Here is a 12,838-nt window from a genome sequence, read left to right on the forward strand (position 1 = left end):
CATTTTGTTAAGTTACAGCTAGGGCTGTGCAATTAATCGAAAATTAATCGTAATAGTCAATTTTGGCCTTCAACAATTACAAAAACAAAATTATCGAGGCAAAACGATTATTGTGCTGCATTCCATTTTGCAAGGATCCTCTCTTTTCTTGTGGTATAAATCCACAGTGCACCCTTTTCCTTTACAGTGTTTCAGCTGTGCTATTTCTTTACATTTATTTTGAAGTTGAATTCACAGTTTAAAAGCCAAGTTTTCATTTTTCTATGTTGTTTTAAAAGTTAATGAGTAATCGTGTTAAATAATCGGGATCTCAATATTGTCCAACATAATCGTGATCATGATTTTTGTCATAATCAAGCAGCCCTAGTTACAGCCTTATTCCAAAATGGATTAAATTCATTATTTTCCTCAAAATTCTACAAACAATACCCCATAATGACAACGTGAAAGAAGTTTGTTTGATATCTTTGCAAATTTATTAAAAATAAAAAACGAAAAAAGCACAAAATGCTGCTGCATCCGAAAGCCAGAGGGAGCTCTCATGCAGAAACTCCAAATATGCACTGCAGAAGACGACCATAACACGTAGTTCTAGGAAATACCTAAGGACATGTTTTTATCACTGTTCCTCAAGCCTCCTCAGGTATTTTCATGATAATAAAGTATATTTATAATGATCATGTTTGATGGGTGTTGCTTTTTTAAATGCACGTTATAAGCGACTCAAACTCGCACTGCTTTTAGATCGAGCAGCATTTCCTACTGATCCCAGAGCCATGCTTCACAGACAAGCTACGCATCAATAAAATAATCGATACCTTGCATTATCACAGCCAGCTCGGTTTCAGCAGGATTTGGTGGTAACCGCGATTAACCGTGCACATGTCTAGCCCTAAGTTAAGATGTACGGGAGAATGCGCTTTAATATTGTACTCGTTCAGATACTGGAGAGAGAGCGCGTTCACGCTAAAACTGGAGTCAGAGTGAGAGCGCATCTTTTACTCTATGATGAATAAACTTACAGTTCATCAGCGGGTCACATGCTTTACGCAGCACTAGGCTTGTGCCGGTAGTACATTTTTATGTGGCGGTTATTGATGAAGCTTTTATTACGGTAGTATCACAGTGATGAAATGCATTGCAAAAACAGGTCAAAAACATAAGCCAAGCCAATTTCAGTGTTAGTGTCAAAAACAAGTTTAATAACTTAATAACCAACCAATAAGAAGAAATAAATGGAAGCTTATTGATAATTTTCCAGGTGTTTAATTAAACATGATAAAACATATTTTACTCCATACTATTTTAGTAAGTGAACACATGTAATGGTGATGATTAAACTAAAGATGCCCACTTTACTGGCTGTACAATAGTGTATTTAACATACATAGTCAAATACACATGTAACATAACATTCATAGCGTGATATTTAAATGGTAATTTTAACTGACACATCAGTTATTAACTACATAACTAAAATGAGCGGATTATTTTATTTGTTAAATTACGAGGTGCAAACTTTAGCCTAGCTAACGGACCAAGCTAACTCTTCAACTGTCAGGAATGCAAATAGCAATATAATTGTTTCTATGTGGTATTCAGAAACGCATAAATATGAGAAGTGGAGTGACATAATCATAATAACCCCTTTAAACTGTGCCTGTCAAAATGAACTGCAGCATCCGGGTTACCATGTGTTATTAGTTTTGAGAGGGTGTAATCTATGAATATCGGACCTTGGAATGTTGTGATTGGCCAATCAGAATTAAGTAATCCAGAACGCAGATAAATAAGTAGTATTAATGAATCACGTTTAATCACTACTTTGTCTGACAACAGAAACAGAAAATATATCAATGAGAAAGGCTTCGTTGGGCATTCGGTTGTAGTTAAATACACTAGTCTGACAGCATGCTTGTGTTATACACTGCAATCCAAACAATTTCAGAATCCCCCCCCCACACACACACACACAAACAAAATCAAGTTGGCTTTGTTTTAACTGCATATAGAGTAGAGGTGCACCAATTGACCGGCAAGAGATCGGAATCGGCCGTTTTTTCGTATGACCGGCCGGTCAGTCTCACGTCTCGCCGATTCCAAGCCGATCTTCTGTTTCCCGTGATGCGGGCAAGAACGTCACAGCCGTCAGTACACTCAAAGCCGCAAGTAAACATGTAAACATGCGCGCGCACAGCCTGTCTTTCACGGCTCGTTTATACTCGCATGTGGGTCCACCGGACCGCGAGTCTCTGCTGACTGACGCGCATGTCCGCTGACTGCACGCGCGTGCACACGCATCATGTACTGTACAGACAAAAAGGTGCACTGTAGTTCATATCTCGCTGCTCCGTCTACATGGGGTATGTATGCTAACAGTGATGCTATTAGCATCATGCTAAACTCATGTTGAGAGTAGAATTCACTCATAAGATTTTTAACTTTTTTATTGAAGTTGCAGTAAAAATCAACACACTTCTTTTAATACTACAGACACAAGATAAAGACAATTTATTTTACATTTCAGAAAAATGAAATAAAGCAATGTTAGTTTCATAAACTGAAACAGACAAGAATAAAGTTGAAGTATTTTATTGTTATCTTAGACTTTTGTGAGATGAGTACAAAATGAAAATGGTAAATTAAGTGACATGTTTAGGTATATTTTATTATTTGTACTTCTTTTCAGTCACAGAGTTATTCAATTTAAGAGTTGGGAAAGAGAAAATTTTGTAATTTAATGCAGCTTGGTGAACTGCATTTAGGGAAATTTGGGGAAATTGTAATGTTCAATCATTTATTCAATGAAAATAAAAAAAGTGTGTATTGAAGAAAAGTTAATATGGTTTTATATACAGTATACTGTCAATTGTAGTTTGTGGATATAAAATCGGAATAGGCAAAAATCGGAATCGGCAGGTTTCACTTGAAATGAAATCGGAATCGGCAAAGAAAATTGCAATCGGTGCATCTCTAATATAGAGTATGTAAGTAAAACACTTAACTAAACCCTCTTCGTGTACATCCTTTCTCTCTACTCCTCACTGTTCCATAACACAACAGAATGACTGAAAATCCAAAGCCATGTGGCAATACACTCCCTGCCAACTTGGACAACCTGCATTTCACACGATCCTCTACATGCCTGCCAAATTCTCATGGTGACAGTAAAGCAAAGCATCTCTTTGATGGGGGAGAGAGAGAGAGAGCAGAGAGAGAGAGAGAGAGAGAGAGCAGAGAGAGAGGGAGAGAGAGAGAGAGAGAGGTTACAATAGCCTTTTGAACTTTTCCCTTTTCCAGTCTTCCCTGACATGCCCCTCTATGGTTCACAGCGTTGTCATCAAACAAACAAACACACACACACACACACACACACACACACACACACACACACACACACACACACACACACACACACGATCAAGTTATGCTAGCTAGTTATGCGACTCAATACACTGGCCACAGCCGGTAATGGTTAGATTTTCACACACACATTTCATATTGTTCGCCTAATTTTGTCTTTAGTCTTACGTGAGTCATTCGTAACCTAATTAGTCATTTGTTGTGATTGTGCTATTTTTACTCATTGTTGACTGTAATAATAACAGCTCATTAATAGGCAGGTGACCTGATGACAATAAATTACTCACAAATGACTACAATATAAAAACGTGCAGAACTGTTATGAACATGTGAGGTTAAAGGGCGAGACAGAATCAAGAGAACCGTATCGTGCAATATGGGTCTGATTTTTAGGCGGTGTGTATCTTTTGGGTGTGTTTCTCTGCAGCTGCACTGTTGTCATCGGTTTTAGGCCCGACGTGAATCCGCGCGATGCCAATTCCCAGCTCGCGCGGATTTAGTGCGTTCCTTTAATCGATTACCTCAGTGTAACTGGAGCAAAAAAGGTTTATTAATCACCAATCTAATCTTATTAACAGACTCTAGAGAGTGCATGTTAACGTAAAGTGTATCTGTGGTCACCACCTTGATAATTCATTTTACGCCGGAAAAAGACGAATGACAACGAATACAGATGCCGAAAATCGATACACATGTTTAGAAAAATCAATGAATTGCTAAATATAAAAGCGTAAAATCGATATAACCACACGTAACTTGTCGCACGGTTGGGCAGGACGATTAGCTTGGCAGCTAGCATTACATCTGCCCCTTTAAAAACGGTGTTCACGACAGTATAAAATAACACCACTAGCAACCTACCTGTCAGTTCATTGACTTTGCTGGTTTAGAGGATTGGTGTGTGTGTGTGTCACTGGTTATCCTCTTGAATAGATTAGATGGTGGCTTTAATCTCCGTTTCAATCTTTGGGTGGTGGGGTCTTTCCGAAGGCTCACTAGCCAGTTAGCCTGCGTCCAAACTATGAAGAAGCTTTAGTACACAGTCAAACATAAAAATGTCCTTTTGGGTTTTGGCTCCTCACTACAATCGCTGATTATTTTTGTAAACAAAATATACTGTCGCGAATAGCTTGATAAAGCTAATGTATATTAAAGCTAACGACTGGTTAAACGTATTCCAACCAGCTCAGCGCAGCGGCACGAGCTCTATTGCATATCCACGAGCCTCCCAGAACAGCCTGACGTCCCCACCCTCCTGCGAGCTCATTCGCTAGAAGTGGCTGTCAATCAAAACAAAGCAACCAATGACAAATCGTTAGAGAGTATTTGACGGATTTGTCAAACTCGCCCGTTTCTCAGGTGTTGAGAGTAGAAGTATTATGGACACCTGTCTGGCCCACATCTCGATGCTCGGACTCTGGAAACGCGCAAACTGTAGGCTAAATGTTAACCCTAGCTGTTTGTTAAATGAAAACGAGTAAGAATACAATTTAAACTGTAATAAACTGACCGACATAAACAGCTTAATGAAGGCTAAAATGTGACACAGTGACATTAAATACGCGTGTCTGAGAGCGAGACAGGCTAAACGCTCGCGTTGCGCCGAGGATTAACAAGACAGAAGGAGTTTTGCAGATAAGCATCCCCCCACACCCACCAATATCCTCACAAATCTGACCAACAACTGTCACACCGCCTCTCAGACCAAATAACACAAATCTACTGCTCTGTGTACAACACACATAAAACACAAATATCCCGACAGATGTCCGTGTTACAATAAACTGTAGTTTCCTGTGAAACAAACATGGCATCGACCCTCCAAACTGGCAAATGATGACAGAATTACAATATTTTTTGCTTGACTAGGATATTGAACACCACTGTCCTAAAATTCAAGGGATTCCCAGGGATTGCGCACACTCAAATACAAATGTATAGTATCATGCAATGTAAGTCGCATTGGATAAAAGCGTCTGCCAAATGTACAAATGTACATGTATATTCATTGAAATATGCAATATAAAACTGCTGAATCAAATATTTTAACGCACAGTAAACTTTCACCCGAAATAGAAGCAGGAAGCAAAAGTCTGATATCTAGTCAAGATACATTTCCTAGATGATAGTTATTCAAAAAACCTATTAACAACACAATTGGTGTCACCTGAAATGGGCCGAACAGCAAAGCATTAACAAAAGATTAAACAATTCTTTTTTAATGAAAAGGCATCCTCTTTTCGATGCTTTATATGTGTGTACAATGTACAATAAGACAAGAAATAATTTCATATTTTTTCAATAAGGAGCATTCGGTCATTTTAAAAGTCATTACAAAAAATGCTGATGCACTCTGCTTATGGGTCAGCATTGTAAATAGGTCAATAGGTGTTTTTTAATAAAATAAGTAAAAGTTGTTTTTATCTCTCTTTTTTTAGACCATCCATTCTGATATCATTCATAATAAATTAGTTAGTTAATGTCAATACAATTATTCATGTTAGTTCATGATGCAATAGCTAATGTTAACAGCTACAACGTTTGATTTAAAAAATGTATTGTCCATTGTTATAATTGTTATCAAATACAACCTTGTTGTAAAGTGTTACCGAATTTTTCTTTCTAGGAATCTCTGATAAGGTTTGAATAATAAGGATATGGTTGAACTAAGGTTTAATTTCTTATTAAACCTTATCAAATTAACATATACAGTATATGAGGATACTTCATATGACAACAGTGATTGGCTAATGAATTCTAACACTCCTTATGGCCTATTTTATCTAACAGTCCAATTGACCATATTATTAGTGCTATAATGTTGCTTCTGTATGAAAAAAGTGTGAAGTTTTTAATAGAGAACAAGTTATGAGGATGCATAAGCAAAAATGATTCTTTGCTTGTTTTCATTGTATTCCTCTTGTTGTAAAATTTGGTGTTCACTGATTATTTGTAATCATATTGGCCCTGTTTGTATGATTGTATTAAATAATTACAATATCATTAACACATTTGCTTTATAAATGAAGTTTAACAAAATTATATCCAGTTTTATGCTTTCAATTTAGTTATTTGAATTCAGATTACATCAGATGATTTATTAAGTAATTATTAAGTTGTATGACATATATGTATAATAATATCAATATTAATATATCAATATAAAGAATATATAAATACACTTTTAATTTTGCTCGTTGTTTTCACCTGTTACACTTTTCCTTACAGTAGTTTAAACTTTGGGAAAACACTAACAACATTTGTACAATTCCGACCCCTCGTGGCTAGAATGTATATTTCATGTTGTTTAAGGGTACCACCACATAAAAATCTGTGTGTAAAGAGAGCTCAGTAGTTCTAAAATCAAATATTATTATTAAATGAACATTTCACCTGATTTTTATAAAATACAATGTTATTGGTAAATCCTGACTTCAGGAATGATTTAAGCATTATTATAGCCTACAGTGCTCAATAATACACTTATGTTTCCATACAGAAAGATTATAAATAGAGATATTCCCATAGATTTAGTTAACAGATTTACTATGTGAATAAAAATAAAATAGAAATATCTTTCTCGTTGGATTATTTTGCAAATGTTCACCTTTAGATGGCACTAAAAGCACATAGAAAATGATGCATGCTGCCAGAATCAGAGGGCCAATACTTTTTTTGCCCGGTGTAGTACATTACATGTTACTTAATCTCCTTTTCCTAAACAGTTGTCATTAAATAACCGCATTCTCTGCTGATTTGGGTGTTTATATATGTATTGTATCCATTTTAAAAAATGTGCCATCTTTTTGTCTGTCAGTTCTTCTGTCTGTATCATTCTGTTTGTTGGTATATTTTATACATCAAATAGCATGTATTTCATATATCTTTAGACTGTATATCTAAAGAGAGCAGGAGAAGAGAGATATTTTAAAGCACACAGGCTGCAAGGCAGATGAATGAAAAGAGTCAGTGAATGACTCATAATCGGCGGCCATCTTGAGAGGGATGATATGGGATCTGTGAGTGTCCCAGGGCACAACACTGCATCTGTCCTGGTTTATTTTTGATTCGCCGAGATCCTTCCACGCACCGCTGAGACAAACGGAAGCAAAAAATAGGCTGGAGCAGGAAGTCGAACAAAGAGCAAGAGAGTTTGAAGAGGGTGAGCCAAGATGAGAAAGGGTGGAGAAGGAGAAGAGGCAGGAGTTACAACAAAAGAATAGAATGACGAAAACAGCAGCAGGGAGGACGTAGACAAGCTGATGCAGAGAAAGCCAGACTACGTTAGTGGAGGAAGATGTAATACTGAACGACTTTATAAGGAAAGCAGGAAGAAGACATTATTTTTTTACGCTCATAATAAATCAAAGATGAAAAGCAGTACTAAAACGATCTGTAGTAGAATTTTAAATAGGCTCAAAGTTGAATAAGGGATAGATTTTAGGGTACTTTACTACTTTTTAAAGACATTTTAGCATGAATTTTCAAGCTCACTAGACCTTATTAGTTACTGTTGGTTTAGCTTTTGAAACAGCAAAATTTAGATGCTTTGGAAAATTTGGATGATCAGCACGATCTTGTTCCTATAATGTTGGTTCACCAAGGAAGTCTTGCTTATTATAGTAGTTAGGAAGATTGACAGCCCATACTGGAGACCAGTATCCAAAACACAACATACTGGTTACCAAGATTGTAGCAGATGAGAATTTTCAAACCACTTCATCAGTCAGTTCATAAAGATATACAAGGTTTGTGTCTTGCTAGAGGCTGCATAAATTACCACTGTAATAAAAATAACGGGGAATCACTCAGTAGCAAAGACTAAAATGTACAGGACACATTTATCATATCCAACACGATCAATCTGTTTTGTCATTTGTAATATTCACTGCAGCTGATAATAAAAGATAATAAACAACAGCTGTTGAAAAGTGTTAACCAAACTTTGAAGAATGCACAGACTTGAGCAATAGGTTATATTTGTAATTACAACTCCAAGCATTCAAAGCATAATAAGAATAAAGCTGGATGGGTGGGTGCCGCTGGGGTCTGAGCATGTCTGGATCCCCTGCAGAGAATCGAGGGGCTGGCAAGAAGAGAATAAAGGGATGACGCTTATTGACAAATTCGTTCATCTCTTTCGTCACACACTATCTGGTGAAAATGTATTAATACTGTAGTGTGGGTGGGGTTGGAAAGCAAAAACTGGGAAAATCGTCACAGGACTTCGTTCTCATTTGATAGACGCAGCTATTAAGATGAAAAACAGCACTAAAGAGTGCTATTAGGATCACTGTTGATGATCAATAACGGCAATGAACACATCCCTTAAATATGAGCTGGGACTTGTGTGTGCCACGTGTTTCTTCTGTGTAGAAGAGAGTAATGAAACAAATGCATATTTAACAAATAACACAAATATGAAATTATAGTGCAGTTGATATGAAATATAGCATGTTGGAAAGTTTGTGTGGTGTGACAAAAAGTCATGTCTTTACCCTTTACAAATTGATTAGATATTTTTATGCATGTTGTGTAGTGATTTGGGTGTAAACAGAAGCTCAGCTTGGCAAAATATTACACCATAAGCAAAGCTTATTGAGTCAAAGCGGGTGAATGACTGTTGAGAGGATTAACAAATAAATTAATAACTGATAATATTGTAGCCAACGTACACTAAACTGTACTATTATTTATCTTTCCATGTATAATGTAAAAAAACATGTAATTTTACAGACTATTACTGTGTTTTTACAGATTTTTCTCATAATACAGAAAAAACGTCAAATAACAGAAAAAGACTACAAATTTATACGAAAACCATGAAAACTGAAACGTGAATAAAATTTAATTTTTCGCCCCTGCTGCCAGAAAATTTAATTTTTTTTACAGATTTTTTTCCAGTGTATGCTTTATTTTCTGTTCATTTTCTGTGTAAGCTTTTTTGTTTCTCTGTTTTGTATATCACTGTCCTTCTGAAACCTCGTATCTCAATATTTCGTGCTTTTTATTTTTTTGCCATAAATCATTTGTTTATCACTGGGTTTTGCAAATATCTAACCAATGAAAGTATTTAAAAGTGCTGGTCAACTTTGGCAGAACAGAATTTATCCAATGTTTTTTCCATTTCCTAAAAATCAGCGAATTTGGACATCCGAGGTTTTGGAAGGATAGCGGTGACATTTAAAATAATACCCTTATAACATAACCAACTCTATTTTGCCTTTTTGTTTTTTAATTAAATAAATACAAACCACAATGCAAAGCAACTGTACAAAAATTACTTGCATCAGAAAGATGATTGGCTTTTAACTTCCATTACAGTCTCTCTCTCAGTCTCAATTTTTCAGTGAGTGGTCTGTCTATCCTTCCTCGTGCTGTCTTTGACTACTGCACTGCTGTCATGTCAACTTCACAGAAAAAAACACATGCACTCATATACTCAGGTGATACTAGTCACGTTCCACATGCAATCAATGCACACACAAATAGACACACACTGACACCCTCCGTCTGCCAGAGATGATGACACCCGTACAGCCAAATCTCTGAGCTAAAATCTGCCAAATGTCTCTCTCAACAGCTAAAAACAGAATAAACATTCCCTCATTCCTGCTGATCAACATGAAATATTTTAGCCATAGACATAGCATAAGACTTTTAACCAGCAGAAGGGCAGACTAATGTCTGTGCCAAGTTTTCAAAGCTATACACACAAATAAGTAAACGCAAAGAGCTGAAAGTGCAAAGGCCTAATCCACTTCATCGAACAAATTTAACCAGTAGGCTAAACATCTTGGCTTTGAGCTTCACATAAAAAACGTTTGTTTAGACGGTCGAGCTGCAGCTTTGCAGGTGGCAGAGGCACGTGAACTCTCCCCGGTCCACCGTCGAGAGCGATGACGCACTCCATTTAAAAACCGTCTGCCTCACCGCGGGAAGAGTGCAGTGCTTTAAGAATGTGTGATTAGGGCTAAATGAGTGTGTGTGAGCGCGCCCTCGCAAAGTGTGTGACTTTGCATGCGCAATTCATAAACTCTCCAAATGTCTGTGGCACCGGAATCTGCCAAGAATGTGACTCAAACATCTCACATCTCCTCTCACTCCTCTCTGCATTTTGTTCGCTGTTTCACACGCTATTTCGGCCGCGCTGATGTCTCTTTTAATGCGTCTCTTCTGGCTTTTCATTCCCTTTGAAGTCTTACACGTCAACCTCTGCCTCTCCATCATTTATGTGAAGGGATATGTGCGGTTTGTGGTGCTCAAAGCACATTCAAACCACACCCGTAACATTTGAGATGAACACTTGGTTTGTCTGAGTTTGGAGGAGATCCGTGCTGAGAATAACAGCTTAAACCTGGTTTGCTGGTCTTTCAAAGCAAACGACCAGCTGGTTTCATTGCCAGACTATCAGAAATTGCACAAACCATTCAAAAGAACTTAGCTAAGGCTGATTTAAGCTGTCTTTTAACAGCAGGGAAATTTTGGGAGATCTTAAACACCCACACAGATCGGCCACTGATTATTTGTATCATTCATCAACCATTCTTACCGATAATGAGGACCTCATCAAAAGCCGAGCCTTTAACACAAATCAAATAATGAGCTCATTATTCAACAAAGTACTACAGTCCTCGCACCTATAATTAAACACAAAAGACAGAAGAAAAGAGAGAAAAGGGGAGACTGGTGATAGAAGGAAATATAAGATGCTCATGACGTCAAGTGGAGCTGGAGAATGTGAGAAACAAGAGAAAGGTGAGGGAGGGATGAGAGAGATGCCGATGACGACAAACAGAGCGGAAAGACCGAAAGAGATGCGAAAAGAGAGAATGTGTAATGAATCAACTTCAGCAAAGTGGAGCCGTGCTGAAATGCAGGCTAGACAGAGATGTAGGAATATTATGCAAATATTGGTAATATAAACCCACTAAAACACAGCAGGGTAACATCCACACGAGCTGGAAATGGGGATTTGGTGTGTAGGAGTTTGTAATTGTGCATGTAAAAAAGAAAATGTGTTTTTTTTGCTGTTTGTATGTGTCGAAATGTACCATTGACCCTATTTAAATTGACATTTGTTTCCCATGGAGGCGATTGTTATCACTTCAAAGCGGCTCACTGTGATGAGCAATTTCCGGCAAACAAAGTTGCGTCTTCAGTTTCTCACACTATTCCCCCCATTCATTCAGTTTAATGACTCATTCCTGATCTCCGTTAAATTTTCAGCGATCGACAGCCTGCCGTGATATTGACGTTATCGCTACCCCTTGGTTGCCAGCCAATTCATTGTGTCTCATTGTTGAGCGGCATGGCCGACAGTTAATGGGCACGCAGATGGTGGGTGGGATGATGCGAGCATCTCTATTTGCGCAATCCGTCCAATGGGGCGTCAGGATGCACATGTCATACATTGCACGGGTTGATTAATAAAATAATCTCACACATTACAGTTGGCCATTTATTGGTATAACCCAAGATGTAACTTATTGATTCATTGGTTGGTTGACTAGTTAAATGACAAAAATTGTAGTCTGTCAGATGCAAATTTTGCATGGTCAACATCACATTAATCTATTGACTTCAAAATCAGTCTAGGTTTAAGTTTGCATTGGATGATAAATGAAACAGCAGTTGGAGGGTCTAAATAAGATTTCCAGTTTCCATGGAACATTTACAGTGGAATTAAAAGAAAGAGCCCTTGAGCCTCTCAGCGGGACTCACATGTATGTGTGTGTCTATCTGTGTTAAGCACAGCCTGCCTTTGCACATGGTGGGAGACTGAAGCGAGCTTTCGTCATCGAGTTGCTCTTTCAGTGAGAGCCATCTGCTAATCTTTTGTATTTCTTACTAAGAAAGAAAGAAAGAAAGAAAGAAAGAAAGAAAGAAAGAAAGAAAGAAAGAAAGAAAGAAAGAAAGAAAGAAAGAAAGAAAAGAAGCTACATGAAGACAAATGCATTTTATAGATTTCTGAATTCTTTCAAAAAGCAATTTGAAGTCTCTGTTGGAGATCTTTGTGCATACTTTTTCCAATAAAACCATCTTGTGGCATCTATATTCGTACCTCAGGGGAGCGCTTTACTTGCATTGCGTGCTCAATATCTGAGTGTTTAGATTCTGAATGACGGCCAGTGGTTTGCATGGTAACTTGTGTTAGTGAGTGATGTTTTACTTCAAAGAACTCTGCACACAGCAAAAGGGCAAGGGAGTAGTGTATCTGACGTGCTGTTGTCTGTCTGTCTGTCTGTTCTGTGTGCAGGAGAGGTCAGACTGAGAGAGAGAGGAGAAGAGAGGAGAGAGATGCGAGACAGAGAAAGAGAGGAAGAAAAGAGAGGAGAGAAGGAGCGAGAGAGAGAGAGAGAGAGAGAGAGAGAGAGAGAGAGAGAGAGAGAGAGAGAGAGCACATGTGAGATTTTACTGTAAAACCTTGGTTGTTGGATGAACATAGAAAGTACGCCCACACCAAATATGTTTT

At 37.7% G+C, this 12,838-nt stretch overlaps 1 protein-coding gene across 2 annotated transcripts in view; it reads right to left on the reverse strand.

The window, feature by feature from the left end:
* The window catches only part of zdhhc5a (zinc finger DHHC-type palmitoyltransferase 5a), a 38,273-nt gene extending 33,685 nt beyond the window's left edge, over positions 1 to 4,588 (reverse strand). Inside the window, exon 1 of one of the 2 annotated variants that reach the window (XR_008962770.1) lies at positions 4,225 to 4,588. The gene's annotated coding sequence lies outside the window, so the exon portion shown is untranslated. The remainder of the gene's footprint in view (positions 1 to 4,224) is intronic. The other variant, XM_057331026.1, reaches the window with a different exon arrangement.
* Positions 4,589 to 12,838: the final 8,250 nt, after the last annotated feature.

Source organism: Triplophysa rosa, linkage group LG4, assembly GCF_024868665.1.
Source record: "Triplophysa rosa linkage group LG4, Trosa_1v2, whole genome shotgun sequence".
NCBI lineage: Eukaryota > Metazoa > Chordata > Actinopteri > Cypriniformes > Nemacheilidae > Triplophysa > Triplophysa rosa.